Source organism: Tyto alba, unplaced genomic scaffold, assembly GCF_018691265.1.
Source record: "Tyto alba isolate M040663 unplaced genomic scaffold, T.alba_DEE_v4.0 Super-Scaffold_22, whole genome shotgun sequence".
Classification (NCBI taxonomy): domain Eukaryota; kingdom Metazoa; phylum Chordata; class Aves; order Strigiformes; family Tytonidae; genus Tyto; species Tyto alba.
This window is the reverse complement of record NW_024881296.1, coordinates 7,284,211-7,297,160: the sequence shown is the minus strand read 5'-3', so window position 1 is coordinate 7,297,160 and position 12,950 is coordinate 7,284,211. Positions and strand designations below refer to the sequence as shown.

The following is a 12,950-nucleotide window of genomic DNA, read 5'->3' as shown; positions in this document are numbered from 1 at the left end:
TAATTACAGTGTTGCAGTCAATACCATTTTCCTGTCGTCTTTCTTCTGTTGCAGGAGTCCTGTGTTTGCTCATGTTATCTTGATGGACAATCATGTTCTTTTCCACGTTTATGGGAAAAAACAACTTATGTAAGTAAAAATGCTGGGACTAAGTCAGAAACAAATTGAATTAAAGAGGGTAGTTGGACCTAGAGAGAATTATCCTAATGCATTTAAAATATGAATGTTATTCTATAAATGCTTTTTGTTCTTGATATTGATTTAAAATCCTTGGTTTACATTGGTTACAATCAAAAAGCCAGTCATTACCATGTATTATATGTAATATAACTATCTAAAGTTTTGTAAACAGCTCTGTCAAGCTCAGCTGGCTGGTTGCTAATATTTTAGAGAGCAGCCTGTGTGAGTATACATTGAGAGAATCAAAGTGAGACCCAAAAGGTCCAATGGAAATTTAAAAGCAAATGTTCGATGACTAATACCATGATACATTTTGAAAGTTTCTCTGTTAATCTCAGTGTCCTGACCAGAACATGGTTTTGATTATTTATGTTCTGATTCTTTCAAATTCACTACTATGTTCTGTATTTGACTGTTGTAGCACTTGGCACTGACTGTCCTAATCCATTTTGGTTGTGATGTAGCAATTTGCACAGCACAACATTTTCCTCCAGATGTGTAAACAGCATTTCACTGTGTAAGTTGGCAGAAGGGAGGACAGATATTCCCATGGTATGCATACAGCCCATAAATGAATCCTTCTGGATGAAAGATGCTCTGTAGATGTAAGATCATTATCAAGACTCTTATAAAAACCTGAATGTTGCTTGGAGAGTCTTAAATATAATTCTGACACTTTTTCCTTGCTGGTAGTGCTAGTTCTTCAGAGCTTTTCCTACTCTTCTCTAATCCTAATGTTTTGGGGTTTTATTTAAAGAGAATAAGCTGAGAATCCTGGCTCCTGCAGCTAACCATTATTCAGCACAAGCTGGTCCCAGAACCTTTCCAGTAGATGCTATTAGCTGTTATAAAACCTGTATCAATCAAAACTGCATGCAAAGAATATACCACTATTTAAAGTACTTTACATCTTAAGTTTGGCATATAATTCCTGAAGGGATGGAAAGATATTTAGGCATTATATATCGTGAACAATGATACTAAATGTCCTCTGAGAATAGCAGTCACTGATGTCTTGAATTATCATGATCAACAGTGAGCCAAATTCTGTCATATAGCTAAGTTTTATGGGAAGCAATAGTGCAGCACAGGCACGCACACACACACAGGTAGGTAGGTAGGTAGGTAGGTAGGTAGGTAGATAGATAGATAGATAGATAGATAGATAGATAGATAGATAGATAGATAGATAGATAGATAGATAGATAGATAGATCGATCGATCCTGCATGTTGTCCTTCTACTAACTTGTTATGTTGCCTCTTGACTCCTATTGTCCTTTTTTGTTGCTTCCTACTTCATAACTAAAGCTTCTGGAAAGTCATTCCTTCCCAGCAACTGGAATCAAAACAAAAGATGGGTTTCACCTTGGACTTAAGCTGCCTGCCTCAAGGGCTGGAAACTCTGGGTGACTGCAGTTACTTCCCATCAGTGTGAGAAGCAGCAGGCTTGCAAGTTTGAGCCCCTGCGCCCTCCAAATAGCCTGCTGTGCTTGCTGACCCTGGGAGGGAAGGGGCTTATTAGACCAAACGTGTGTTTTCTCCCGTTCTCACCTGCACTGGCTCAGATCTTGTAGTTTCAGCAAGATCCACTGATCTCAATAAATGGAATGGTCTTCAGGTCCATTCCTGTTATGTCATCTGTGATTTCTGCTTCCACTGTTTTCTTCCAAAGTTTTGTTCAGAACTCTAGCTGGAGGCAAAACCTGACAATCGGATAATTGTGGATATTTCGGGCTTAACACTGCATGTTCTTTCTGCTTTTCTTTCAAGTGTTATTCATTATACAATCCTTTGTACTTTACAGTTCTTTCCTTTGAAGTCCTATATGTGATTTACACAGATTAATGTAACTGGTGTGAGCCTGCTCTGGTGAAACAGGTAGAAAGTTGACACTACAGTTCTACAGATAGCAACAGAATAGCAGTTGCACAGCCTGAGACATGAACTGGCTTTTAGTCATGTGCTTTTAACTGTAGGGCTAATAGCAGTGTCTCTGATCTCTTAGGAAAGAGATGTCATGTTTAACTTGGCTGCTGCCTTTATCTTGTATAGTCTCACTTTCAAAGAGCAAAATTTAGTGTCTTGGATGGTCTTGCAGTGTTTTGTTGTAATTGTCATGGTTCTCAGTTTTCTCTGTTGTTATATAGTTCTTAAGTAGGCTGTTTCTATTAGATATTTCTTACCCAAAGAAGAGATTGCATGTCCAAAAGCTTATTCAAGTTTTTCAAAAAGCTATACCTGTCGGTCTAATAAAAGAAGTTGCACTGACCTACAAGCTTTGTGTTGTCCTTAGATGTAGAATTCTTTACGTATTCTGTATTCCTTGAATGCTGAACAGGGAGCTTCAAACTGGGCCATAAAGTTTCTATTAAATGCACAATGATGAAAGACATGTTACTGGTCAGGATCTGGCAGCTGGTTTTAAGTTTCAGACTTAAGTTTTGTTGAGAGGACAAGGTAGAGCATTTTTTCTAGTGATAAAGACAACATCTTTTTATCCAGCCTAGTCTCCAGTTACAGTAAATTTGGACCTTTCACAAGCAGTAAAATCGGAAAAAAGATAAGAAAAAAAAAAAATGAAGTAAATAGTGTCCTTGTTCCTGTAGACTGTAAGCTGTTGATGGATGAACCTTCAGGGATTTAAAATTCAGTCCAAATGAGCATCCAGCACTTCAGATTGTTATCAGATATATATGTGAGCCACTCAAATCTAGGGAGATATCTTACATAGGTTTACATCCTTTGCTGTTAAACTTAAATAGTGTGAGGACAACTTTCTTCATTACATATCACCATTTTTCTATCAGAATAGAAATGGGAAGTAAACTGTCTGAACTTTGGGAGGTTTCCTTAACACACTGGGCTGCATTTCAGTTTAGAGAGACTGAGAATTTATTCAAGTTATTTTGTCCTTTCCCACTAAATACACCGTCTTGGACAATTATCCAGAATTTAAATACCTGACTGTGTTTATATGTGCATGTATATATATGCTTCTGTCAAATATGCATTATTTACACACACATTTATGTTATATAAGAATGCTCAGATACACAATAACAAGCATTTCCAGTATACTCTTATTTCCAGTTGTGCATAAATATCAGCCAAATGTTAACATTACCACCATTTTGCAGCTATTTGCAGAACATGAATTGTTTCTTCTCACTTCAGTGTGTCATTGTAATTAATTCATATTGGAGAATAACATTCCATTTTTAATTTAACTAGTTTCATTTAATTCTGAGACCTTGTTAGAATGTAGCTTAAACAATGACCACATCTTATGAAAATATACAAGAAAATAACATCTGCTGCACTGTGTTGGCAAACACCAGGGCTAATGAATGGTTGTCAGTATCAAAACAGATGTCTGTTTACAGTTAAAAAATACTCTTTACCAGTTTAAGTAAATTCCTAAATTAATTTAACTCGTTTGCAGTGTGTGGCTCAAATTGCTTTGCTATGATGGTGCACGATGGAGATGTTGGTAGATTGGAAGGTTTCTGTTCCCCTTAAGAAGTCTGATTTAAATGTGACATCTAAGTTGGCTTTTGGAATCCATAAGGACAATTTGATTTGATGATGATTATCTTGTCGGTAGGAGAAAACTCTCATAATTTGCTGAATATAATCATCTGCTTAATGCTACAGTTCAGAGTGCTGGAGAGTTTTGCTGAAGTGGAAAATTAATGTTTAAGGGAAAGAACACAAATAGTCGTACCATACAATGAAGTGAAATAAAGTGAAAACAACTCCAGTGCTCTCCACTCCGTACATCATATTCACAGCAATCCTCAGCCTGTACGTCCTCTTACATCTACCCCACTTCTAGTGTTAACAATGTAGATGCTGATCCTCAAAACAATGAACAAACTGCACACAAATCCCATTGGCCTGTCCATAGGCCACTCTTCCATTTGTCTCTCCTCACTGAAGAGACATTAAATTCAGTTCCTCTTCCTCTTGAGATAAGAAGTTTCTTTACACCTTTCTTGGTTATCCAGGTCAGTGTTAGGAAAGTTCATCTGCTAGTGAAAAGTTTTATTTTTTCAGCTGAGACATTCAGTATACAGAGTCTGTGGTCTGCAGGTCAGGACTGAGCCAGCAATGCAGCTTCTAGATGATTTCCCAGAATTTACAGAAATTTTTAACCTTGTGACAGTGTCTCTAGCCTGTCAAGTTTCACAGCTGCATGTCCACTTCCATGCAGATGTGTGCATTAGACAACCTATTTTGACCACGTTTTTTCATAATTGTGGCATTAATACTTGAATAATCTCATTGTGACATACATTTTCTTTCCTCTATCATTGTTTCTCCAAAGCAGACGGCATTTAAAAAGGTTGATTTTTGAGAATGAGTCAGCAAATTACATATTGCTTTTTATCTTTGTCATACACAGAAAATCAGTGTTACAGTGTGTCAGTAATTCATGATGACATATAAATTGGACTGAATCCAGCACAGATCACAGAGATGATGAACAATGCTTATTTGTTCATTTTAGATTTCTGAACATCAATAAGAATTAGAAAGAAATCTGTAGGTGTTACTGAGGCTTTTGCTGTTTTGTCAGGATAATTGCTAAGTGTTGCATATACTTAAAGAGGCTAAAAATAGTGTACAAGCTCAATGTTGCTTAATGTAAACAGTCTTTCACCCCTTGCACAGTAAAAACTTACTGGATTGATGTATTTTTCTTACTGGAAAGAGCAATCTTTAGTTTTGTAGCTGAAGTTTTAGAGGTATCTTACCGTTTGTTGAAGGTATTGACTTCTTATCATAAAGGGTTCTCAGTAAGATGCTGAACCCAAACACGTGCAATAAAACCCATGGGAGGAAGTTTTTGCAGATGGTTTTCAGTCTTCACAACGTAGCTTTTCCTGAACTACTTACCACTTCAAAACTGTGGGTTTGGGGTTTTTTTTTATCTTCTGATCTTAGCCTCCAGCAAGTGTGATGCACTGATTATCTCATAGGAGCCACTGAACTCTGACTTATTTATTCCTACCTGTGACTTCTTATTCCTTTGATGTTTCTTGTGTTCAGCTGCTTCTCCATGACATCTCCCAGCCAACAGCAGGAGCAAGGCAAGGGAGAAGGTACAAGTGGAGAGACCTTCAGGTGCTTAGAAATGAACAAAGCTGGGTGTTTTCATTTATTCCACAATTACAGTTTATGGTGCACTGGATGTATGTGGAATCCCGGAAGAATTGTGGGGTGTGAAAAGTTGGTTTCTTTGACTTGTCTCTGTCTTTGTAGTGATGCACTCTGAAATGAAAACAGCCACGCAAACTATTTTTAGTGTCAGATTTCCTTTTCAGCCTTGTTTCTGCTCCTTAATCTTCTGCTGGGGTAGGTCTTCAGGGGTTCTGGTCTATAAAAACACTTAAAAGCTTGTGTTCCTGTAATTTTTCTTCCTTTCACACAGAGTTGGATTAAAAATTACTTCCGTCTCTTATGTCTGGTAATAGCTTATGCACTTTACAGCCTCACTAAAGCCAAAAATAAGAGGCAGAATGTGGCCTCTGGAGTGAAACTGAGCAGAAAATTTGGCTCACTGTGTTCTGACAGGATGGCAGAACATCTTCTATTTCCCTGCTTTTTATTCATGTAGAACTGGAAGAACCTATCTTCTGTATATTTTGTCCTGTGAGATGGAGGGGCAGGTTTAGGCAGACAGAGGCTGTACAAGTTTGTGTCCTAGCTTCTGTCTCTCCTTGCCATTACTAGTCTGACACAGTAGGCACTTAGGGGCATGCAGTAGGGGACATCTGAACCATTGTGCTGCCTCCTGCTCTGCATTGAAGCTGCACCAGTGTATGAATACGCTGAACAAGAACACATACTGGAGTGCACAGGAAAACTGGAATGCAGCGAGTCACCAGGAGCTACATTATTGGTCTGGCTCTGAAGGAACCTGAGAACGGTGTGGCTGAGTTGCTAACAAAATGTCTCGAACTATCTAGAAAAGAGAGTGTTCTCCTTGACACTGGAGAAGAATTATTTAAGAGGCAGGTAAGGGAAATAATTATCTGTAGGAAACCAGACTTTAGAAGAATAATCTGCTTGGAACATTCAAATTGAGGGAAATGCAAATCAGTGAAACTTCTTGTTAAGGATCATCAGTCTATTTCAATCTACTCCTCCAGTCTTCTTATGTGTCACAGAACATAGTTTGAAAAAGAGAACTGGTGGCAAGATACACTTTAGATAATGGCAGACAGACAATAAATTCTATATACCTGTTTGTATTTTCATATCATAAAAATACACAGATTGTAGAAAACCATCTTTGACTTTCCTGTGGAACTTTCTGCCAAAAGGGTTTTCTAGTGTATGTTAAAACAAGCAATCAAAACCCAGCAACAACAAAACCACAACAGGAATAGTAACAGTCTTCTTTTTCCTTTGTAAGATCATGTGATTTTGAAAAGTCTGTACTTATAGAAAAGCTATTTCAGGACATATCCCATAATAAAGATGATGTTAGTAATTTTTCTCCCCTTTCTTCATTCCTAGATATTTTATGTTCCTAGTAAATACCAGAGAATGCATAGCTTCAAAATTTAAACTCTTTATAATTAAAATCAGCTATGAATTTTGTATGCTTATTGCAGGTTGTAGTCACCGAACATCACTTTTGGCAGTGTCCGCAGCCAAAGGAAGAACTGTGAGGCTAGAGTTGTTTCCCTAAAAAAAAAACCTAAATTGAAATGATCTATGAGGGGTGGATGGAGCAACAGCCTTTTGTACTGTGTTTGATATCTTAGTGGAGCTGTGGCATGTCTGTGTCAATAGAAAGACTGGTTTCCTTTATGCTGCTGGCCATCTTTTGTACAGGAAAGGTACAAGTCTAGCTTGCAGTTTTTTGAGGCTAAGAAAGTACTAATGCCTTATCTGGAGGATTAGTTTTGGTCTGTTAGATGAAGAAAATACAAGTCCATTGCATGGAATTTTGCACATGATAAAAATTGGTGGAATGAAAAAAATGAGCAAGGTAGATCATTTCAGAAGAGCAGCTGGTACTTCAATATGAACTAGGTGCATTTACACATGACAAATGAAAGGCTGCATGTATTGGAAGCAAAAAGATGTAGATCTCACACAGTGGGGCTGTGTCTTGAGAAAGAAAGCTTCAGGAAGGATGGGGAAGGGTTGGAGGTTGCAGGCTAATTGGTTGAGCATGTACTCCTGGTTTTATGCTGAGTCTGAGTAGCTATCAGAGTCCTTGACAGTGTAGCAGGGGGAATCCAGAGCAGGGATGGAGAAGCACCTTCTGCCATTATGCAGCATTGGTGCAGCTGTTACTGGGCTTGCTCATCCTGTGCTGGTGTTAACACACTTAGGAGGGGAGAGACGAGAGAAGGGTGTTGTAGCAAACTCATTAATAAAAGGTAAGGTCTCAACTTCACCCATTCAGGTGACTGGAGGTGACTTAATCACTCTTAATATGCACAGGAAGATTTGTAGTAAGGCAGATTTAATGAGCTCTAATAGGGGAATTGGACCAACTTATATTGGAAATAGAGTGCCAGATTTTCTAATGGGCAGGTAATTAGCTCCTGGGACATAGCAGTCATGATGGATTTTCCATCACTTCCAAGACCTTTAAATCTGATTGTGTGCTTCTCCATACAATTAGTTTTGACTGCAGCTTATTAAAGTGAGTTGGAAATTGTTGGGTGAGGGTGTCTGCTCTGGCTAGATGAGTATGTTCTGTTTTAAACTTACCTGTAGTTGATGTACAGTCCTGGTCTGCAGAAAGTTCCAATGTTCAATTTTACTGGAAGTACAAACTGCCTTTAAAATGGCAGATCATTGGAACCTGTGTTGGCAGGAATGGAAATACTCTCCCTCATTGTGGTTTTTGTCTCAGGCAGCAATACTTTTTTCAGTGTGATCTCTGCTCATCTCGATCACCTACGTCCTCACTGGATCTCCAGTGAGACCTGGCAGATCGCTGTCTTCTTGCTACTATTTTTCAGCAGCTCTTGACCATGCGAGCATGATTTCCTGCACTGTTACACCACTTAGCCCTAGTAGAGAGTCCTGTAAATTCCACTGAATGCTGCAATGGTACTTTTGGTGTGACAGAATGGGAAATCAGATTCAAACCTCTTAAAGTATATATACAGCTTTGGAAGAATTAGATGCTGCTGCAAATTCAGGAGAAGTTGTTCAACTCCATCTTCTCTAACTGTAGCTTTCAATCCGCTTTTGTTAAGTGTAAAAGTATATTTTTTTCAAAGCTGACTATAACAAACTGAAGGCAAGTGCTGCAGTTACTTCAGCACAGATAATTTGCAGTGGTTAGGGGAAGTAATGAAATTACCTTTCATCCCAAAAGAGATGGATGTCTGGGGGGACACATTCTACTCTGATACTTGTGTTACTTGCATGGGATTGTACCGTTGCGGGAACACAACATAACCTGTGGTGTCCTTCCCATAGATAGGCTCGTGTTTGATAGGAGTGACCCATCTCACATCTCAACAGTGCAAGAGGGAGCTCCAGGAAAATCAAAATCCTGTTTAATTTTGCAAGAGAGAATGTGTCTTATAGTGCCTACAGTTTTCTCCCCCTGCTGCCCCTGCTTTTATTTTACTTTTGGTCTCTGCACATCTGCTTCAGTTCAGCCTGCTGTGCTGAAGAGATCCTGTCCACAAGAGACGCCCCCATCAGTTCTGTGGGCACAGAAGAAGTTCTGGTAGGATCCAGAAACAGCCTGAACCTGACCTTGGCTGAACTGGTCAACTAAAGATAGCAAAGCATCCAATATTATAGCAGGTTTAGTTGCATCTGTTCCATCTCACAGGAAAATATCTGTAAAGGGAATGATTTTATTAGCTGTAATTTTAGCTAACCACTTTACTCCCTGTCAGAGTAATCTCTCCTACTTTTATGAGTCACTACTGTACCATAAATCTTTTAATATTGTGGTTTCTGGACTAACTTGCTGGTGGTTCATCACAGCAAGGTTTTTGTTTGTTTGGATGTTATAAAATGAGTGGTTTTTTGGTCAGCTTGGTTTGGAGAAAATTGTCTGTGGTAAAGTCCCCAACACAGGGAAATGCGTTAGTTCTCAAAGCTGTGTAAGGTATCTTCCCCACGCTGCCCAGAATCACTCAAGAGAGTGGTGCAGTAAAAAAAAAAAAAAAAGTCACCTTTTCCCTCTGAACGTTTTTAATGAGTGGGTTCAGAGAAAGGGTCTCAAAGAGACTCTTGCCTTTCTTTTTCATTCAGTCCTGTTCAGCATTGTGTTCAGTTCACATTTTAATCATGTTTCAGGATTGAAGCAATGATACAGGAGAAGAGGAAATCATCCATTCACCTTCATGGGTGTAGTGATATATGTTGTAGTATCTAAGTTACCTGCATCTCCATCTCTGACTTCCCAGTGGCCCCTGCTGCAACCTAAGGAGGATGTCTCCCTTGCTGGATAGTCCTGCTGTACTCTCCCCACTGTGTAATCCCAGGCCGAGCCTGTCTGCAGTTCTCAGAGGATGCATCTCTACAATTGCAGTGGACTGTGGCGTGGAGATGACAAAGCTATAAATGACCTGAGTTGGTATTATCTGCTCTGTGCTTGTCCATGTGCAGATTATAGCTCTGGAAGGCAGAAACAGCACAATCTTTGTATTTTAACAAGGCTCTAAGTTGCAGACAGGTATTTTGCATTGCTGACATGCTTGCACTGCATCTGGATACAGAGCATATGAGGTCTCTGCTCTCTCTCCAGCATCTCTGCTGTCTGCTGCCAGTGTGTGTTGTGGACATGTGCCTAGACTACCTTGAGAGATCTGATTTGCCATAGAAACCACAAGTTAAATCAACAGTATTGCTCATGACCTGTCAGGACTCATAAACCAGATGATTATCTCTTCAGAACAAAAATGTTTCGGAGTAACCCCCTGTTCTTTTAAGCATCCATAGCTTAGCAGTTAGTCCCCTGCCTTTCACCAGGGCTCTTCAGAGGCCACCACCGCAGAGCGCTGCGCACAGCCGGCTCTGCTTGGTTGTGAGTTCATTCCTGTTAATGGAGACTCACTGTCCTCAAACCAGTAGGTGTTACTGACAGAGGCCTATGAATCTAGTCAAAATATTACACACTTTTTCTTATGAGGTGAAGATGTGAAACTTCAAAAGACTTATTATCTTCCTTATTTTGGTATAGAGGATTTACAATAACTGGTTCTTACTGTCTTAAGTCTTTGAAGGAAGTGGATTTTTATCTTGCTTTTCTAGCTCTGTAGACAGTAAGTAGTCCTTGGCTGTACACACAGCTGTCAGAAAGTTCATACAATTCTTTTTGAGTTTTACACGATTCTGGGGCATCCATCACACTGTCACACAGTAAGTATTGATTTACTGTATTGTACTATAGAGACTTTCTGCCAATCCATTCAATGCTGGCTATTTAGGGTTCAATTTTTATTATATTAGCAAGCTTTTGAAGAACAGGGTGACGTAGGCTGCAAAGAAATTTTTCTGGCCCCTTCAGCCAATGAAGGAAATGTTTAAGTAAAAGCAAGGATGCATGCTTGGAGATAGCAAGGAAGAAGTCAGACTAATGACAGAAATTGCAAGTCCTGTTCAGTTAATTGAGAAATAACAACTTAGTCCTGCTGTAAAAGTCTAGTGGGTTTGGGGTGGTGGTGTGGGGGGGGGGAAGGGTGTTTTGTTTTTTGACTCCGTAAGCTGGTTTGCCAGTTCTGGCTCCTTGCTATCTCAGCAGCCACAAAACACAACCACAAATCCCACTGATGGTGTGGGTGGTGTGGCTGTAGAAAAAACTAGTCAGTTTTCTCATCTGGGAGCACAAATGCTGTGTCATGCTATTTTCTCAGAATGAATTTTGAAAACGTTTCTGGTGCTGTATACCTCAATCATATACTTCCCCTCTTCATTCAGAAGAAAGTTCAGTGAAGAAAACTCCGTAGGATTTTTTTACATATCTGTGCAGTGCGAAGGGGTACAAGAGCATCCTCTACCTCTCAATGAAGCTGCAAAAGTGAGCACAGCTGTCTTGTCTTCTTACAGCATTTTTTTAAGTCAAGAAGGTTTTTGGGGTCATGCCCACCTTCCCTGTGAACAACTTTAGAGATGAACCAACAGGTTCAGGCATGTTGTCAGGAGGGCATTGATCTCAGAGGTGTTATAATACTACAAGCTTCAGGAGGAAGCCAAGGAGGAGTGGAGAGAGAGAGCCCTTATTAGTGTCTCCACAAGAAAAAAATCTGCAGTACAGATTTGTGCCATTTTAGACACCAGAGAGTACACATAGGAGAAAAACAGTATAATGGCCTAATGGCAAAAGGTTATATAAGCAGCTCTGCCATCCTATTAAATATCAGCAGATCCAACCACAAAACAGAACTCATAGTAAAATAGGGTTGATGACCTTTGCTGCCTGTGGAACTGCTTGTTTATATTGATACAATTGCAGTAATTTCCTTTAATGGAGGTTCTGAGAATGAAGAAAAGCATTTCTGTTCATTTTGGGACTACAGGACACATACATATTTTCATTTTTCATCTCCCATTCTCAGAGGATGTGGAGGTGTTCCTCGGTTCATCTGTTCTGATGGGACCATCCAATTTTACCATTCTGGGTCCCCTCATTAACAGGGATTTCCCACCTCGGCAGACTGGTGAGATCAGTAGGACAGCAGAGAACTGTGAAGCAACACCCAACTCTATGTACTCAAATCTTTCCCTTCAAGCAGTTTGACTGACCAGATACTAATATTTAGTATTTAAAATTTACTTTAAAAATATTGTGTATCCATTTAAGTAAAGCAGTAGTGCAACTGTAGAATGACACACCTGCGAGAAGGAGGAACTCTGTAGGGTTTAAAACTTGGGCAGCACAGACCCTCCCAAAGACTCCCAGGGAATGGCACAAGAAGGAGGGAGGGGGAGAGCACAGGAGTGGGGAGGCTGGAATAATGGCATAACCTTGTGCCCTCCCTTTCTGCTGGTCCTACTGGCAGGATGTCTCCAGGCATCAAGCAGAGATCCGGAGACCCAGCAAGAGTGTTTGTGTGGAAGCCCCTGCTACGTGTCCTCAGTGGCACTGTGACAATCCAGTGACCATAAACTGAGGTCTGGTTCCAAAAGGAGCCCCTTGGATTTGTTTATTGTGATTGAACTGAAAGTGCAGCAATTCAGACTTTCTCATGATTGGAGAGCACTAGGCATGTCTCACTTTCCCATGTGCCTTCCTTGGTGTCCATTAACCTGTGAGATCACCCAGCCTCCTTTCCCTCAGTCATCGCACTCTTGGTGGTCTTCTTCTCTTACCCAGTGGCCTGCTTTTTTTTGTTTATCAGCATCTTTGTCAAATTTGCTTCAAATTGTCCAAGGCATTGAAAAGATACATGGAAGACAGACATACACATAGAAAGCCTGACTCAAAATGTAAACTAGATGGCTCTTGAAACTGGCAGTGCATAGTGCAAACTTCCTGTGTGTCAACAGTTAAAAAAATCAAAGAACAAAGATAGGGAAATAATCATAAAACATTTATTCAGAAGAGTGCAGCTTAGTATGAGGCAGTACTCTCAGAACACAGCAACTGAGACCAATATATTTTTGTGCCCAATTTTATTTCTTGCTGTTTGATGTGTTATCTCTCTGGGACAGCACCATACTCCTATTTCAGCTCGTAGCATCAATATAATGCAGCTCCTCCCAGAGGTGCTGCTCTCTAGAGCACCTTGTGTGGTATTGTGTAGTGTTTGCCTCCCTTGTTTTTAACCAA

General features: G+C 39.9%; 1 protein-coding gene across 7 annotated transcripts in view; it reads left to right on the top strand.

Annotated features, from left to right (window-relative positions):
- Positions 1–12,950, top strand: part of SIPA1L2 (signal induced proliferation associated 1 like 2) — a 280,300-nt gene that overhangs the window by 10,441 nt on the left and 256,909 nt on the right. For all 7 annotated transcript variants that reach the window (XM_033009216.2, XM_033009207.2, XM_033009226.2 and 4 more), the window contains exon 3: positions 55–129. The gene's annotated coding sequence lies outside the window, so the exon portion shown is untranslated. The remainder of the gene's footprint in view (positions 1–54; positions 130–12,950) is intronic.